Raw genomic sequence first — 18,365 nt, 5'->3', positions numbered from 1 at the left:
TTTGACATTCAACTTAATGATAGCACAAATGGTAGGACTTGTCCATCTCTATTGGTATGTAAGATAATTCCTGAAAAAATGATATTATAAATTACTGATTGTGATGTTTATATTTAGAATCACACAGAAACACTTGAAATATATTAGAATTGAAAAAGATAATAAAAATGAAATCAGTGTGTATATAAATGTTTAGAAATGTATATAGTTTTATTAAAAATACCTAGTGCCAGGGCCAGCATTGTAGGTTGGTGAGTTATACCACTGGCTGCAATATCAACATCCCATGTGGGCACTAGTTCGAGTCCTTCCTGCTCTATTTCAAATCTAGCTCCCTACTATTGTACCTGGGAAGGCAGCAGAAGATGGTCCAAGTGCTTGGGATCCTGCACCCACATGGGAGACCTAGAAGAAGTTCCTGGCTCCTAGCTTCATCCTGACCCAGGCCTCAGAGGTTGGGCCATTTGGAGAAAGAACTAGCAGATGGAAGATCTCTCTCTCTCTCTCTCTCTCTCTCTCACTCCATTGCAAATAAATAAACTAAATCTTTTAAAAAAATTCCTAGTGCAATGCTCTTTAGAAGCATATGTTTTACAAAACTTCAGTATTAAAGAAATCCCATCAAATCTGGTGGGAAGGAACTCAACTTGGAAGACAAGGCCATGACAAGATGTGAAAAGACTGAAGGAAGCAGTGCTGTATCCTTCATAAATCAGAGTAGGAATCCCAGAGCCTGGAAGGTTCAGTCACAGTGGTCACCCAATTATAGAGAAACCATGTGTTCCTACAAAAACAAGAGAGGCTCTTAAACTCCTAAACCACGTAAACTCCTCAACAAAGAAAAGCCCAGGATCAGATGGCCTCACTGCAGAATTCTACCAGACTTTTAAAGAATGGATTCCAACTCTTCTCAAGCTATTCAAAACAATTGAAAGGGAGGAAATCTTCCCAAAGTTCTTCAATAAATCCAGCATCACCTTAATTCTGAAACCAGAAAAAGATACAACAGAGAGAAAAGTACAGACCAACATACCTGATGAACATAGATGCAAAAATCCTCAACAAAATACTACCTAATTGAATCCAACAACATATCAGAAAGATCATTCACTTGTAACAAGTAGATTTATTTCTGTTTTGCAGGGATGATTCAACATATGAAAATAAAAAATGTGATACATCAGGGCCAGCACTGTAGTGTAACAGATAAAGCTGCTGGCTGCAGTGCCAGCATCCCATAAAGGAACTGGTGCGGGTCCTAGCTTCTCCATTTCCAATCCAGCTCTCTGCTATGGCCTGGGAAAAAGTAGATAAATGATCCAAGTCCTTGGGCCCCTGAACCCACATGGGAGACCTGGAGGAAGCTCCAGGCTCCTGGCTTCAGATCAGCACAGCTCCAGCCATTGAGGCCAAATGGAGAGTTAACCAGCAGATGGAAGATCTTTCCCTCTCTCTCTCTGCCTCTCCTTCTCTCTGTGTAACTCTGAATTTCAAATAAATAAATCTTTAGAAAAAGTGATACATCATATTAACAAATCAAAGAACAAAAAAACATGTTATTATCTCAAGAGACACAGAGAAAGCATTTGATAAAATACAACACCATTTCATGATGAAAATCTTAAGAAAACTAGATATAGAAGGAATATTCCTCAACACAATCAAAGCAATTTATGACAAACCAACAGCTAGAATCTTACTGAATGGGGAAAAATTGAAAGCATTCTCACCTATAATCCAGAATCAGACAAGGATGCCCACTCTCACCATTGCTGTTAAATATAGTTATGGGAGTTTTATCCAGAGTCCTTAGGCAACAAAAAGAAATCAAAGGGATACAAATTGGGAAAGAGGAAGTCAAACTATCCCTATTTGCAGATTCATGTTTCAATATATAGGTGACCCATAAGTCTTCACTGAAAGACTATTGGAACTGATTATGAGTTTGGTAAAGTGGCATGAAATAAAATTAACACACAAAACTCGATAGACGATTATCTACCGGGGTCCGGCAAGATGGAATAGGAAGGGAGCACACTGATAGTCCGGGAAGAGACAGTTTAATAAAAGTGGAGATACTTCAGGTTCAAGGAAGAGTAGGGGAAGAAACAGCAGAGGAAACTCTTCTGGAACTAGTGATTCATGGTGGACCTGCGTGGAGGGTGCGGGAGCCCACGGCTCAGGACACCAGCCGCGGAATCTACGCACCAGCAATGGAACACGAGGTGAGCCAAATCTCAGTAGCCCAAGACACTGGTGGGAAAGTGGAAGGAGGAGTGTAGAGGGAATGAGACTTGAAGCCCTGTGGGGGAAAGTTGACCAGGCTAACTAGAGGAGGGAGGAAGAAAAAAAAAGGGACTGGTACGACACTAGTTTCTCTCTCTCCACTCACTCTCAATGGCGAGCAAGACAAAGAGCAGGCGCCATTTGGGACATACGTAGGGGCTGCGCCTGCCCTCAGCCAAGCAGAAAAACCTGACACTGGAGAGGGGGTGTGAAATAACAGGAGATTAGGACCTAGTGGAAACAGAATTAACCATGCCAAGCAACAAACACAGAAATCGAGGGAACAAGATCAACGATGACATTATGATGCCTCCAAATAAACAAAACACCCCAAGCCAAGATTATGAAGATGATGAGATAGAAAAAATGCAAGATACGGATTTCAAAAAATTTATGATAAGAACATTTAGAAGTTTTCAAAAGCAAATCCTTGAACTACAGAAATCCTTATTGGACAGGATTGAAAATCTCTCTCATGAAAATGAAATTTTAAGGAAGAATCAAAATGAAACGCAGAAACTAGTAGAACAGGAAAGTGTGATAGTGAAGAGAAATCAAAATGAAATGAAGAGCTCAATAGATCAAATGACAAACACATTAGAGAGCCTTAAAAACAGAATGGGTGAAGCAGAAGAGAGAATATCGGACTTAGAAGACAGAGAACAGGAAAGGATACAGTCAAACCAAAGAAAAGAAGAGGAAATTAGAAATCTAAAAAATATTGTTGGGAATCTACAGGATACTATTAAAAAAACCAACATTCGAGTTCTAGGAGTTCCTGAAGGCATGGAGAGAGAGAAAGGATTGGAAGGCCTTTTTAGTGAGATACTAGCAGAGAACTTTCCGGGTCTGGAGAAAGACAGAGACATCCTAGTACAGGAAGCTCATAGAACCCCCAGTAAACATGACCAAAAGAGATCCTCACCACGACACGTTGTAATTAAACTCACCACAGTGAAACATAAAGAAAAGATCCTAAAATGTGCAAGAGAGAAACGTCAGATTACTCTCAGAGGATCTCCAATCAGACTCACAGCTGACTTCTCATCAGAAACACTACAGGCTAGGAGGGAATGGCGAGACATAGCACAGGTGCTAAGAGAGAAAAATTGCCAGCCCAGAATATTATATCCTGCTAAGCTATCATTTGTGAATGAAGGTGAAATAAAGACCTTTCATAGCAAACAGAAATTGAAAGACTTTGTGGCCACTCGTCTGGCCCTGCAAAAGATACTTAAAGATGTGCTACACTCAGAAACACAGAAACACGGCCATCAATATGAAAGAAGGGAAAGGAAGAACACCTACCAGTAAAAGAGCATGGGAAGCTCAAAGCATATACTAGAAAATATCTCCGGGAAAATGGCAGGGCAAAGTCACTATGTATCAATAGTCACATTAAATGTGAATGGCCTGAACTGTCCAGTTAAAAGACACAGACTAGCTGACTGGCTTAAGGAACAGCACCCAACTATTTGTTGCCTACAAGAAACACATCTCTCTAACAAAGAGGCATGCAGACTGAAAGTGAAAGGTTGGAAAAAGATATTCCATGCCAACAAAAACCAAAAAAAAAAGCAGGTGTAGCCATATTAATATCAGACAAAATAAACTTTAATACAAAAACTGTTAAGAGAGACAAAGAGGGGCACTATATAATGATTAAGGGTTCAATTCAACAGGAAGATGTAACTATTATAAATGTATATGCACCTAATTACAGGGCACCAGTCTATTTAAAAGATATGTTAAGGGACTTAAAGGGAGACTTAGATTCTAATACAATAGTACTGGGGGACTTCAATACTCCACTCTCAGAAATAGATAGATCATCCAGACAGAAGATCAACAAAGAAACAGCAGATTTAATCGACACTATTGCTCAAATGGATCTAACAGATATCTACAGAACTTTCAATCCTACAGCTAAAGATTTTACATTCTTCTCAGCAGTACATGGAACCTTCTCTAGGATTGATCACATACTAGGTCATAAAGCAAGTCTCAGCAAATTTAAAAGAATTAGAATCATACCATGCAGCTTCTCAGACCATAAAGGAATGAAGCTGGAAATTAGCAACTCAGGAAACCCCAGAAAGTATGCAAAAACATGGAGACTGAACAACATGCTCCTGAATGAACACTGGGTCATTCAAGAAATCAAAAGAGAAATCAGAAACTTTCTGGAAGTAAATGAGGATAACAACACAACATATCAAAACTTATGGGATACGGCAAAAGCAGTGTTGAGAGGAAAGTTTATAGCAATAGGGGCCTATATCAAGAAATTGGAAAGGTACCAAATAAATGAGCTTTCAGCACATCTCAAGGACCTAGAAAATTTGCAGCAATCCAGACCCAAATCTAGTAGGAGAAGAGAAATAATTAAAATCAGAGAAGAAATTAACAGGATTGAATCCAAAAAAAAAAAATTACAAAAAATCACCCAAGCGAAGAGCTGGTTTTTTGAAAAAATAAACAAAATTGACACCCCATTGGCCCAACTAACTAAAAAAAGAAAAGACCCAAATCAATAAAATCAGAGATGAAAAAGGAAACATAACAACAGACACCACAGAAATAAAAAGAATCATCAGAAATTACTACAAGGACTTGTATGCCAGCAAACAAGAAAATCTATCAGAAATGGATAGATTCCTGGACACATGCAATCTACCTAAATTGAACCATGAAGACATAGAAAACCTAAATAGACCCATAACTGAAACAGAAATTAAAACCGTAATAAAGGCCCTCCCAACAAAGAAAAGCCCAGGACCAGATGGATTCACTGCTGAATTCTACCAGACATTTAAAGCAGAACTGATTCCATTTCTTCTCAAACTATTCAGAACAATCGAAAAAGATGGAATCCTCCCAAATTCTTTCTATGAAGCCAGCATCACCTTAATCCCTAAGCCAGAGAAAGATGCAGCACTGAAAGAAAATTATAGACCAATAATCCTGATGAACATAGACGCAAAAATCCTCAATAAAATTCTGGCCAATAGAATGCAACAACACATCAGAAAGATCATCCACCCAGACCAAGTGGGATTTATCCCTGGTATGCAGGGATGGTTCAACATTCGCAAATCAATCAATGTGATTCACCACATTAACAGACTGCAGAAGAAAAACCATATGATTATCTCAATAGATGCAGAGAAAGCATTCGATAAGATTCAACACCCTTTCATGATGAAAACTCTAAGCAAATTGGGTATAGAAGGAACATTCCTCAATATAATCAAAGCAATTTATGAAAAGCCCACAGCCAGCATCCTATTGAATGGGGAAAAGTTGGAAGCATTTCCACTGAGATCTGGCACCAGACAGGGATGCCCACTCTCACCACTTCTATTTAACATAGTTCTGGAAGTTTTAGCCAGAGCCATCAGACAAGAAAAAGAAATTAAAGGAATACAAATTGAGAAGGAAGAAGTCAAACTATCCCTCTTTGCAGAAGATATGATTCTTTACTTAGGGGATCCAAAGAACTCTACTAAGAGACTATTGGAACTCATAGAGGAGTTTGGCAAAGTAGCAGGATATAAAATCAATGCACAAAAATCAACAGCCTTTGTATACACAAGCAATGCCACGGCTGAGAAAGAATTTCTAAGATCAATTCCATTCACAATAGCTACAAAAACAAATACCTTGGAATAAACTTAACCAAGGACGTTAAAGATCTCTAAAATGAGAATTACAACATCTTAAAGAAAGAAATAGAAGAGGATACAAAAAATGGAAAAATCTTCCATGCTCATAGATTGGAAGAATCAACATCATCAAAATGTCCATTCTCCCAAAAGCAATTTATAGATTCAATGCAATCCCAATCAAGATACCAAAGACATTCTTCTCAGATCTGAAAAAAATGATGCTGAAATTCATATGGAGGCACAAGAGACCTCGAATAGCTAAAGCAATCTTGTACAACAAAAACAAAGCCGGAGGCATCACAATACCAGATTTCAGGACATACTACAGGGCAGTTATAATCAAAACAGCATGGTACTGGTACAGAAACAGATGGATAGACCAATGGAACAGAATTGAAACACCAGAAATCAACCCAAACATCTACAGCCAACTTATATTTGATCAAGGATCTAAAACCAATTCCTGGAGCAAGGACAGTCTATTCAATAAATGGTGCTGGGAAAACTGGATTTCCATGTGCAGAAGCATGAAGCAAGACCACTACCTTACACCTTACACAAAAATCCACTCAACGTGGATTAAAGACCTAAATCTATGACCTGACACCATTAAGTTATTAGAGAACATTGGAGAAACCCTTCAAGATATTGGCACAGGCAAAGAATTTCTGGAAAAGACCCAGGAGGCACAGGCAGTCAAAGCCAAAATCAACTATTGGGATTGCATCAAATTGAGAAGTTTCTGTACTGCAAAAGAAACAGTCAGGAGAGTGAAGAGACAACCGACAGAATGGGAAAAAATATTTGCAAACTATGCAACAGATAAAGGGTTAATAACCAGAATCTACAAAGAGATCAAGAAACTCCAAAATATCAAAGCAAACAACCCACTTAAGAGATGGGCCAAGGACCTCAATAGACATTTTTCAAAAGAGGAAATCCAAATGGCCAACAGGCACATGAAAAAATGTTCAAGGTCACTAGCAATCAGGGAAATGCAAATCAAAACCACAATGAGGTTTCACTTCACCCCGGTTAGAATGGCTCACATTCAGAAATCTACCAACAACAGATGCTGGAGAGGATGTGGGGAAAAAGGGACACTAACCCACTGTTTGTGGGAATGCAAACTGGTCAAGCCACTATGGAAGTCAGTCTGGAGATTCCTCAGAAACCTGAAGATAACCCTACTGTTCGACCCAGCCATCCCACTCCTTGGGATTTACCCAAAGGAATTTAAATTGGCAAACAAAAAAGCGGTCTGCACCCTAATGTTTATTGCAGCTCAATTCACAATAGCCAAGACCTGGAACCAACCTAAATGCCCATCAACGGTAGACTGGATAAAGAAATTATGGGATATGTACTCTTTAGAATACTATACCTCATTAAGAAACAAGGAAATCGTCATTTGCAACAAAATGGAGGAATCTGGAACACATCATGCTGAGTGAAATAAGCCAGTCCCAAAGGACAAATACCATATGTTCACCCTGATTGGTGACAACTGACTGAACACCAAAAAGGAAACCTGTTGAAGTGTAATGGACACTATGAGAAACTGTGACTTGATCAGCCCTTGTCCTGACTGTTGATGAACAACTTAATACATTATCCCTCTTAGTAGTTTTTTTTGTCTGCTCTACTTAATATGACTGGTTTAATTCTGTAATTAATACACAGTTATTCTTAAGTGTTGAAATTTAACTGAAATGTGATCCCTGTTAAACATAAGAGTGGGAATAAGAGAGGGAAGAGATGTACAATTTGGGACATGCTCAGGCTGACTTGCCCCAAATGGTAGAGTTAGAAACATACCAGGGGACTCCAATTCAATCCAATCAAGGTGGCATGTACCAATGCCAACTCACTAGTCCAAGTGATCAATTTCAGTTCACAATTGATCATAATGAAAGGACTAAGAGTCAAAGGGAGCACATAAACAAGTCTAGTACCTGCTAACACTAACCGATAGAATAAATAAAGGGGAGAGTGATCCAACATGGGAAGCGAGATACTCAGCAGACTCATAGAATGGCGGATGTCCTAAACAGCACTCTGGCCTCAGAATCAGCCCTAAAGGCATTCGGATCTGGCTGAAAAGCCCATGAGAGTATTTCAGGCATGGTAAGCCAAGACACTCTGGAAAAAAAAAAAAAAAAACACCTAAATGAAAGATCTCTGTGAGTGAGATCCCAGTGGAAAGAACAGGTCTTCAAAGAAGGAGGTGCCTTTCTCTGAAGGGAGGAGAGAACCTCCACTTTGACTATGACCTTGTCTAAACAAGATAAGAGTCGGAGAAATCAGAGGGCTTCCATAGCCTTGGAAACTCATGACTGGAGCATGGGGAGATTACTGAGGCCATAAACAAGAGTGTCAATTTGTAAAGTCAACAAGAGGAGTCACTGTGCACCCACTCATCATGTAGGATCTCTGTCCTTAGCGTGCTGTACATTGAGACTTAATGCTATAACGAGTACTCAAACAGTATATTTCACTTTGTGTTTCTATGGGGGTGCAAACTGTTGAAAGCTTTACTTAATGCATACTAAACTGATCTTCTGTTAAAAAAAAAAAAAAGAAGAAGAAATTATCAATTCCCAACTTGACTCTCACTGGGATTAAACATGACAATAGGTCTGATCTGATTTCATCATCATTTAAAAAATCATCTATTATTTTTCACTTTCTGTTTCTGTGTGGGAGCAAACTGTTGAAATCTTTACTTAATGTATGCTAAACTGATCTTCTGTAGATAAAGAGAATCGAAAATGAATCTTGATGTGAATGAAAGGGGAGAGGGAGTGGGAAAGGGGAGGGTTGTGGGTGGGAGGGACGGTATGGGGGGGAAGCCATTGTAATCCATAAGCTGTACTTTGAAAATTTATATTCATTAAATAAAAGTTAAAGAAAAAAACCTACAATTGAATCCCTAGCTTTTCTTATCAGTTTAAAATTAGATTACAGGACTGGCACAAAAAAAAAAAAAAAAAAAAAAAAAAAAAAAAAAAAAAAAAAAAAAAACCTAGTGAATGTGTGGAGCTAATGAACTGAGACTGTGAAAAAAGAGACAGTGGGTGAGAGAACTCACAGAGTTCACGTGAGTACTCTCCAGAGACACTACAATTCTGTAACCTTGGCAACCCAGTGGGAGACTGCAGGAGAATCTGAGCCCACAATGAGGGCAGAACAGATTCTTTCTGTGGTCCTTGGGAAAGAGCAGGCCAATGTTATACCCACAGAGCCAGAGATCAGAATCTCATGGATTGGAAGAATCAATATCATCAAAATATCCATTCTCCCAAAAGCAATTTATAGATTCAGTGCAATACCAATAAAAATACCAAAGAAAGGCTGGCGCTGTGGCTCAATAGGCTAATCCTCTACCTGCAGCACCAGCACCCCGGGTTCTAGTCCTAGTTGGGGCGCCGGATTCTGTCCTGGTTGACCTCTTCCAGGCCAGCTCTCTGCTGTGGCCTAGGAGTGTAGTGGAGGATGGCCCAGGTCCTTGAGCCCTGCACCCACACGGGAGACCAAGAGAAGCACCTGGCTCCTGGCTTCAGACCAGCATGGTGCGCCAGCCACAGTGTGCTGACCACAGCAGCCATTGGAGGGTGAACCAACAGTAAAGGAAGACCTTTCTTTCTGTCTCTCTCTCTCACTGTCCACTCTGCCTGTCAAAAGAAAAAATACCAAAGACATTCTTCTTAGATCTGAAAAAAATGATGCTGAAATTCATATGGAGACACAGGAGACCTCGAATAGCTAAAGCAATCTTGTACAACAAAAACAAAGCCAGAGGCATCACAATACCAGATTTCAGGACATACTACAGGACAGTTGTTATCAAAACAGCATGGTACTGGTACAGAAACAGATGGATAGACCAATGGAATAGAATAGAAACACCAGAAATCAACCCAAACATCTACAGCCAACTTATATTTGATCAAGGATCCAAAACCAATCCATGGAGTAAGGACAGGCTATTCAATAAATGGTGCTGGGAAAACTGGATTTCCATATGCAGAACCATGAAGCAAGACCCCTACCTTTCACCTTACACAAAAATCCACTCAACATGGATTAAGGATTTAAATCTACAACCCGACACCATCAAATTATTAGAGAACATTGGGGAAACCCTGCAAGATATAGGCACAGGCAAAGACTTCTTGGAAAAGACCCCAGAAGCATAGGCAGTCAGAGCCAAAATTAACATTTGGAATTGCATCAAATTGAGAAGTTTCTGTACTGCAAAAGAAACAATAAGGAAAGTGAAGAGGCAACCAACAGAATGGGAAAAAAATATTTGCCAACTATGTAACAGATAAAGGGTTAATAACCAGAATCTACAAAGAGATCAAGAAACTCCAAAATATCAAAACAAACAACCCACTTAAGAGATGGGCCAAGGACCTCAACAGACATTTTTCAGAAGAGGAAATCCAAATGGCCAACAGACACATGAAAAAATGTTCAAGGTCACTAGCAATCAGGGAAATGCAAATCAAAAGCACAATGAGGTTTCACCTCACCCCGGTTAGAATGGCTCACATTCAGAAATCTACCAACAACAGAGGCTAGCAAGGATGTAGGGAAAAAGGGACACTAACCCACTGTTGTGGGAATGCAAACTGGTAAAACCGCTATGGAAGTCAGTCTGGAGATTCCTCAGAAACCTGAATATAACCCTACCACATGTCCCAGCCATCCCACTCCTTGGAATTTACCCAAAGGAAATTAAATTGGCAAATAAAAGAGCTGTCTGCACCTCAATGTTTATTGCAGCTCAGTTCACAATAGCTAAGACCTGGAATCAACCCAAATGCCCATCAACAGAAGACTGGATAAAAAAAATTATGGGACATGTACTCTATAGAATACTATACAGCAGTCAAAAACAATGAAACCCGGTCATTTGCAACAAGATGAGGAATCTGGAAAACATCATGCTGAGCGAACTAAGCCAGTCCCAAAGGGACAAATATCATATGTTCTCCCTGATTGGTGACAACTAACTAACCACAAAAAAAGGAAACCTGTTGAAGTGAAAGGGACACTATGAGAAACTGTGACTTGATCAGCCCTTGTCCTGACTGTTGATGTACAATTTAATACTTTATCCCTTTTAGTATTTTTTTGTTCTAGTTAATACTATTAGTTGAACTCTGTAATTAACACACATTTATTCCTAGGTTTTGAAATTTAACTGAAAAGTGGTCCCTGTTAAATAAAAGAGTGGGAATAAGAGAGAGAGAAGATGAACAGTTCGGCACATGCTCACTCAGACTTGCCCAAAATGGTGGAGTTAGAAAGGTGCCAGGGGATTCCAATCCAATCCAATCAAGGTGGCACGTACCAATGTCTTCTCACTAATCCAAGTTATCAATTTCTGTTCACAATTGATCATAATGAAAGGACTAAGAGTCAAAGGGAGCACATAAACAAGTCTAGTACCTGCTAATACTAACTGATAGAATCAAAAAGGGAGAGAACAATCCAACATGGGAAGTGAGATACACAGCAGACTCATAGAATGGTAGATGTCCTAAACAGCACTCTGGCCTCAGAATCAGCCCTTAATGCATTCGGATCTGGCTGAAGAGCCCATGAGAATATTTTAGGCATGGAAAGCCAAGACACTCTTGCACAAAAAAAAAATCTAAATGAAAGATCTCTGTGAGTGAGATCCCAGAAGAAAGAATGGGGCCATCACAGAAGGAGGTACCTTTCTCTGAAGCGAGGAGAGAACTTCCACTTTGACTATGACCTTGTCTAAATATGATCAGAGTCGGCAAACTCAAAAGGCTTCCATAGCCTTGGCAACTCATGACTAGAGCCTAGAGAGATTACTGACGCCATAAACAAGAGTGTCAATTTGTTAAGTCAACAACGGGAGTCACTGTGCACTTACTCCTCATGTAGGATCTCTGTCCTTAATGTGTTGTACAATGTGAATTAATGCTATAACTATTACTCAAACAGTATTTCACACTTTATGTTCTGTGTGGGTGCAAACTGATGAAATCTTTACTTAATATATACTAAATCAATCTTCTGTATGTAAAGATAATTGAAAAATGAATCTTTTGATGTGAATGGAATGGGAGAGGGAGCGGGAGATGGGAGGGTTTGGGTGGGAGGGAATTTATGGGGGGAAAAGCCATTGTAATCCGTAAATTGTACTTTGGAAATTTATATTTACTAAATAAAGTTAAAAAAATCAATAGACTTTCTGTACACAGATGATATCATGGCTGAGAAAGAACTTCTAAGATCCATCCATTCATAATAGCTGCCAAAACATAGATACCTTGGAAAAAAAATTAACAAAGGGGTGTCAAGATGTCTATAATGAAAATTACAAAATATTAAAGAAATAAATAGAAGAAGACACAAAAATGAAAAAAATCTTCCATGTTAACAGATTGGAAGAATCAATATCATCAAAATTTCCATACTACTGAAAGCAATTTACAGATTTAATGCAATCCCAATCAAAATTCCAATGACAAAGTAGTCTTCTGGGGTAATGGCGATGTTCTATTTCTTTGTGTTATGGTTACATGGTTATTTGCCTTCTTAATTCATTGAACTATACACTATGTTTTATTTATTCATGCTGTACTTTACCAAAAAATGATATTTTTAAATTTAGATTACACTCAATGTTTCTAATCATAATAATTATTTTATTCATAAATAATATTCTCTTCATTTTTTGTTTGCCTAGTGGAAGTAAAACACACACGTACACTAAGCACAACTTCAGTGAGGTAATACTCTTCCTCAAAATATCATCCTGCTCCTATAACTACCACTGTTTACCTTGAGAAATTGCCACTCAAAACATGCAAATATCATCTGAAAATACCGATTCTATGGAGACAAAAACAGACCAAAAGAGTACTATCTCTTAGAAAATTCTGGCTAAGCATTTTCATATAATGTAATTTGTCATGATTGATATGAACTGATATGATATGAGACTAAACAACATGCTCCTGAATGAAAAGTGAGAGAGGGAAAGGGGTCAAGAGTGGGAAGAGGAGAGAGGGACAGAGGGCAGAGGGGAAAGAGAAAAACTCAAAAGACAAATAAAAAAATTTCTGGAAACTAATGAAGATGATTTATTTATTTGAAAGAGAGTTACAGAGAAAGGCAGAGGCAGAGAGAGAAAGAGAGAGAGAGAGAGAGAGAGAGAGAGAGAGAGAGAGAGAGATGGTTCACTTCCCAAAAGACCGCAACAGCCAGAGCTGAGCTGATCTGAAGCCAGGAGTTCTTCCCGGTCTCCCACGCAGATGCAGTGGCCCAAGGATTTGGGCCATCTTCTACTGTTTTCCCAGGTCATATAAGAGAGCTAGACCAGAAACAGAGCAGCCAGGACACAAACTGGCGCCCATATGTAATGCCAGCTTTGTGAACCAGTGCTTTAACCCGCTATGCCACAGTTCAGGCCCCTCAAAAATTACAGGATACAGCAAAAGCAGTGTTAAGAAAGAAGTTTATAGCAATTGGTTCAAGAAATTGGAAAAGCATCAAATAAATGCGCTATCAATGCATCTCAAGGACTTAGAGAGTGGAGATTCAAGATGGAGGCATAGGGTGGGAGCTTATGGCTCTATCCTAGGGAAACATATTTTTTTCAGAAAGTGGAGAGAGTACATTCTCAGTGAAGAATTAGGGAATAAAACTGCAATGGAAAATCTACAGAAGGAAGAGGGGCATGTGGATCTATACGGAAGGTGTGGATGCACGACATGAGCAGGGACACAATATAGGATATGAGCAGCCGAAAGCCTGAGAGAGTGCCAGCTTTGAGAGGGAAGTGCGATCAGACTGCAGCAGCCAATGCCACTGTCAATATAGCTGCAGGGAGAATCTGGCATGGGTTCAGTCTGGAGCCCGGGGGGAGGGGCGGGGGGGGACAGGGTCCCTGCTAAACTAAACAAAAAAAGGGGGCACATTTCTCTTTCTTTATCTGCCCAACAATGGCACCCAGCAACCAGCTGAGAGAGGGTTGGCACCGTTTCAGACATATGTAACAGCAGTGCCAGCTCATTTCCACATATCCAGCAATCAGCAGAGAGGAGATGCCTGAGTCTGGATGGGAGGATTGACAGGGGCTGGGCACCCATGTAGGACTATGATGTGCCCCCAGCCTCTCAATATATCACAGGCTCTTGGGGCTGAAACTGCCTGGTGGAGCACCCACAGGCATCAGGCTCTGGAATCATCTGCCTCTCTGTGGACAGAACAGACTAGTATAGCAAAGCAATCCTCTGCACCACATGACCATGGAGCCTTGTGTGCTGAGATTATGAGAACACTGTGACAGCAGGAGAGGGCATAGTGTGTAGCTGGGTCTCTGGGCAATCACTGTGAGTAGCTCCACATGCTCTGAGCTCCCTGATTGCCTGGGGTGGGTCATTCATTGCAAAGGGATCTGTGCTCACACTGAGGACAGTACAGATCCTTTGTATGGTTCTTGCAGCAGTGCAGATGAGGACTGAACCCACTGGGCTAACTCCCTCGCATTGATCCCTTTGGAATAGAGGAGGTGATGGTGTGGCTACACCAACAGAGCTGATAAAAACCTCCCTTCTGATAACAGATCTACCATGCCCAACTTGAGTGTCATCCTGGATACTCACCCCACCCTGGAGCACTGACCAGAGCTCCCTGGCTACACCCAGCACACACCTCTGGGTATTCACTGAAAGGCAGATACTCCACTAAGCCACAGAAGAAAAAGCCATCAGAGGAAAAAAAAAAAAAAAAAAAACAAATATCACCATAATTGCCTAAAAGTAAATGCAGAAATTCAAGAAACAAGAATAAAGAAGACAACATGGCCCACCTCCAAGGAACACAACACTTCAATATTAGAATATGAAGATAAAGAGAATGATGAGATGCCTGAAATGGAATTCAAAAGATCAACCTAGGATTACTCAGAAGCAATCTGAAGCAAATCCACAAATTAAAGAACCCCATAGGCCGGCGCCGCGGCTCACTAGGCTAATCCTCCGCCTAGCGGCGCCGGCACACAGGGTTCTAGTCCCGGTCGAGGCGCCGGATTCTGTCCCGGTTGCCCCTCTTCCAGGCCAGCTCTCTGCTGTGGCCAGGGAGTGCAGTGGAGGATGGCCCAGGTGCTTGGGCCCTGCACCCACATGGGAGACCAGGAAAAGCACCTGGCTCCTGGCTCCTGCCATCAGATCAGCGCGGTGCGCCGGCCACAGCGTGCCGGCCGCGGCGGCCATTGGAGGGTGAACCAACGGCAAAAGGAAGACCTTTCTCTCTGTCTCTCTCTCTCACTGTCCACTCTGCCTGTCAAAAAATAAAAAAAAATTTAAAAAAAAGAACTCCATATATGACATGAATGAAAATGCTTCCCACACAATTGATATTTTAAAGAGAAGTCAAAATGAAATATTAAAAATGTAGAATTCAATAGATCAAATTAAAAATGCACTGGAAAGCCTTAACAATAGACTTAGTGAGGCAGAAGAAAGGATTTCTGCATCTATGTTCATCAGGGAAACTGGTCTATAGTTCTCCTTCTCTGATCTATCTTTTCTGGTTTAGGAATAAAATGATGCAGGCTTCAAAGAAGGAGTTTGGGAGGATTCCCACCCTTGCAATTGTTTTGAATGGCTTCAGAAGAATTGGAGTTAGTTCTTTAAATGTCTGGTAGAATTCAGCAGTGAAGCCATCTGGTCCTGGGCTTTTCTTTGTTGGGAGAGTATTTATAACTTACTCAATCTTCTTTTGGTTATTGATCAGTTTGGGTTTTCTGTGTCTTCATGACTCAATTTTGGTAGACTGAATATATCCAGGAATCTATCCATTTCTTCTAGGTTTTGCAAATTGTTGCCATACAGCTCTTTGTAGTCATTCCTGATGATTCTTTTTATTTTTGTGGTTTCTGTTGTTACATTTCCTTTTTTCATCTCTGATTTTATTGATTCAGGGCTTCTAACACTTTTTTTGGTTCTTCGGACCAATGGTGTATCAATTTTGTTTTTTGCTTTTGTTTTTGTTTTTCAAAAAACCAGCTCTTAATTTCATTGATATTTTGTATTATTTCTGTTTCAATTTTGTTTATTTCTTCTCTAATTTTAACTATTTATTTCCTCCTACTAATTTTGGGTTTGGTTTGCTGTTGTTCTTCTGGGTCCAGAATATGTATTAACAGCTCATTTATTTGGTGCCTTTCCAGTTTCTTGATATATGCACCAATTGCTATAAAATTCCCTAGTAACAGTGCTTTGGCTGTATCCCATAAGTTTTGATATGTTGCAATTTCATCTTCATTCCTTTCCAGAAATTTTTTTATTTCTCTTGTGTTTTCTTCTATGACCTACTGTTCATTAAGGAGCATGGTGTTTAGTATCCATGTGTTTGCATATGTTCTAGCAATTCCTGAGTTGTTGATTTACAACTTCATTCCATTGGTCACAGAAGATGCATGGTATGATTTCTATTTTTTGTTTAATTTGCCAAGACTTGATTTATGGCCTAGCATGTGGTGGATCCTAGAGAAAGATCTATGCACTAATGAGAAAAATGTGTATTCTGCAAGTGTGGGATGAAAAGTTATATAGATATCAGTGAAGTGCATTTGATTTGGTCCATAGTGTCAATTAGCTCTGCTGTTTCTTTGTTGATTTTCTGTCTGGTTTATCTGTTTGTTGATTAAAATGGGTTGTTGAGATCCTCCATTACTACGTATTGGAGTCTCTGTCTCCCATTGGATCCATTAGCCTGTCTACTAAATGGCATTCTACATTTGTAAAAACACAGTTTTTTACACCAAAGATAAATATAATTTTTGTCAGTTTTAATTAATTAATTTCCTCCATAAAAGTCTATTTAAGTGTAAAATCTAACATATCCACACTTATAAAAAACATAAATTTATATTCTAATAATCTGTTTCTCAAAATTGATTCACCTAAGAGCAGTCTCATGAAAATAAATTTTCCAATGAAAAAAAGCTTGAGGTATGTTAGAGGAAGTACATTCCTTTATTTTAGAACTTCCAGGAGTTTTAAAAATGCTCAGAATCATTTTGAATCTCCAAGAAGTGTTTCAATACACCTTGTCTCCCAAGTTTATTTAACTAAGAATTTCTTTTTTCAGGAATAATTGGTAGTACAAGTAATGAATGGCTGAAAAATGAAAGATATAACTTTTAATTTCTTGAATGTTTTTCATGCACAAAGCACTATGATTGACACTTACACTATACTCTCTACCTACAAGGAGAATGGCAGTGTATAAAGACATTGAAAATAAAAATTAAGCAGGTTGTTCTTGTGCTTTTCAATTTTCAAGCAAAGAGCAGCCTATAGCTAAAAGTTTCCAAACAAATTAGGAGTCCTAAAATGTATTTGAGTAATCTACCTTCATATGTCTTTAGTACATAGTCTGATCATAACTTTTAGGGTCAGATTTGTTCACTGCTACAATTCACAGAGGTGGGAGTCTCAGAGAAAAGTTAAGGGAGGTGTCTCCACCAGGTCCAGAAAGAAAATGAGCCATGCAAAATGCCTTCCGTCCAAGGACTCATCCAGTAGCTAAATAGTGCCTGGCACACAGCAAGAATGCAGCAAATATATGTGAACCAACGAAACCAATCAGTCATCACTGACCAACAATTCCAGCCCTTGACAAGGGACAGAAGTTTACTACTTCAGAAAAGCCATTCATCACCCTACCACTTACAGAATGAACTGAACAGAGGTGCCCTCTGCTGGTAGCCTTGCTGAATTGCAGATTCTGGTTTTGATCCTAGGATTTCCCTTTATTTGCTTTATTTATTTTGTGTGAGAGGTGATTGGAGTCTTTTCAAAGGCATCACTTTTAAGAAACTACAAACCTGGAGTTCAGAAGTGACATCAAATGCTATCCTTTGTCAATTTAAATTGTTGTGACTCAGGATATACCTTCATCTGTTAACTTGCTATCATTACTTATAATAGCAAATATAAAGAATATAGAAGAATATGGACATGCTAAAGTAGAACATAGTCATCAGCAATAGGCTCAAAATGGAAAGAGATTACCCAGACGAGATTTCTAAAGATCAACTACCTTTGAAGCAAATCTTTTTTTCCATAGTGTAACTCAGACTCTGAATCGACCATGACAAAAAGATCTACCAGGGAGGAACAGTTGTTGACCTTAGCCAGAGAGTGGAGAACATGGAACAGTAAGAACTATCCTCACAAGTTTCACTAGACAAATGCCACAACATTGTCAGATAACATTCAAAATAGCCCCTAAAGTACACTTAGATATTTTCCCTATATTCTTTATATCAGCGTTCAATATTCATCATTGGTTGTTTAGTTTTAGTTTTCCTCTGAATTATATATGTAGAAGGAGAAGATACTTTATTTT

This window comes from Oryctolagus cuniculus, chromosome 8, assembly GCF_964237555.1.
Source record: "Oryctolagus cuniculus chromosome 8, mOryCun1.1, whole genome shotgun sequence".
Classification (NCBI taxonomy): Eukaryota; Metazoa; Chordata; class Mammalia; order Lagomorpha; family Leporidae; genus Oryctolagus; species Oryctolagus cuniculus.
Note: the sequence above shows the minus strand (reverse complement) of the source record.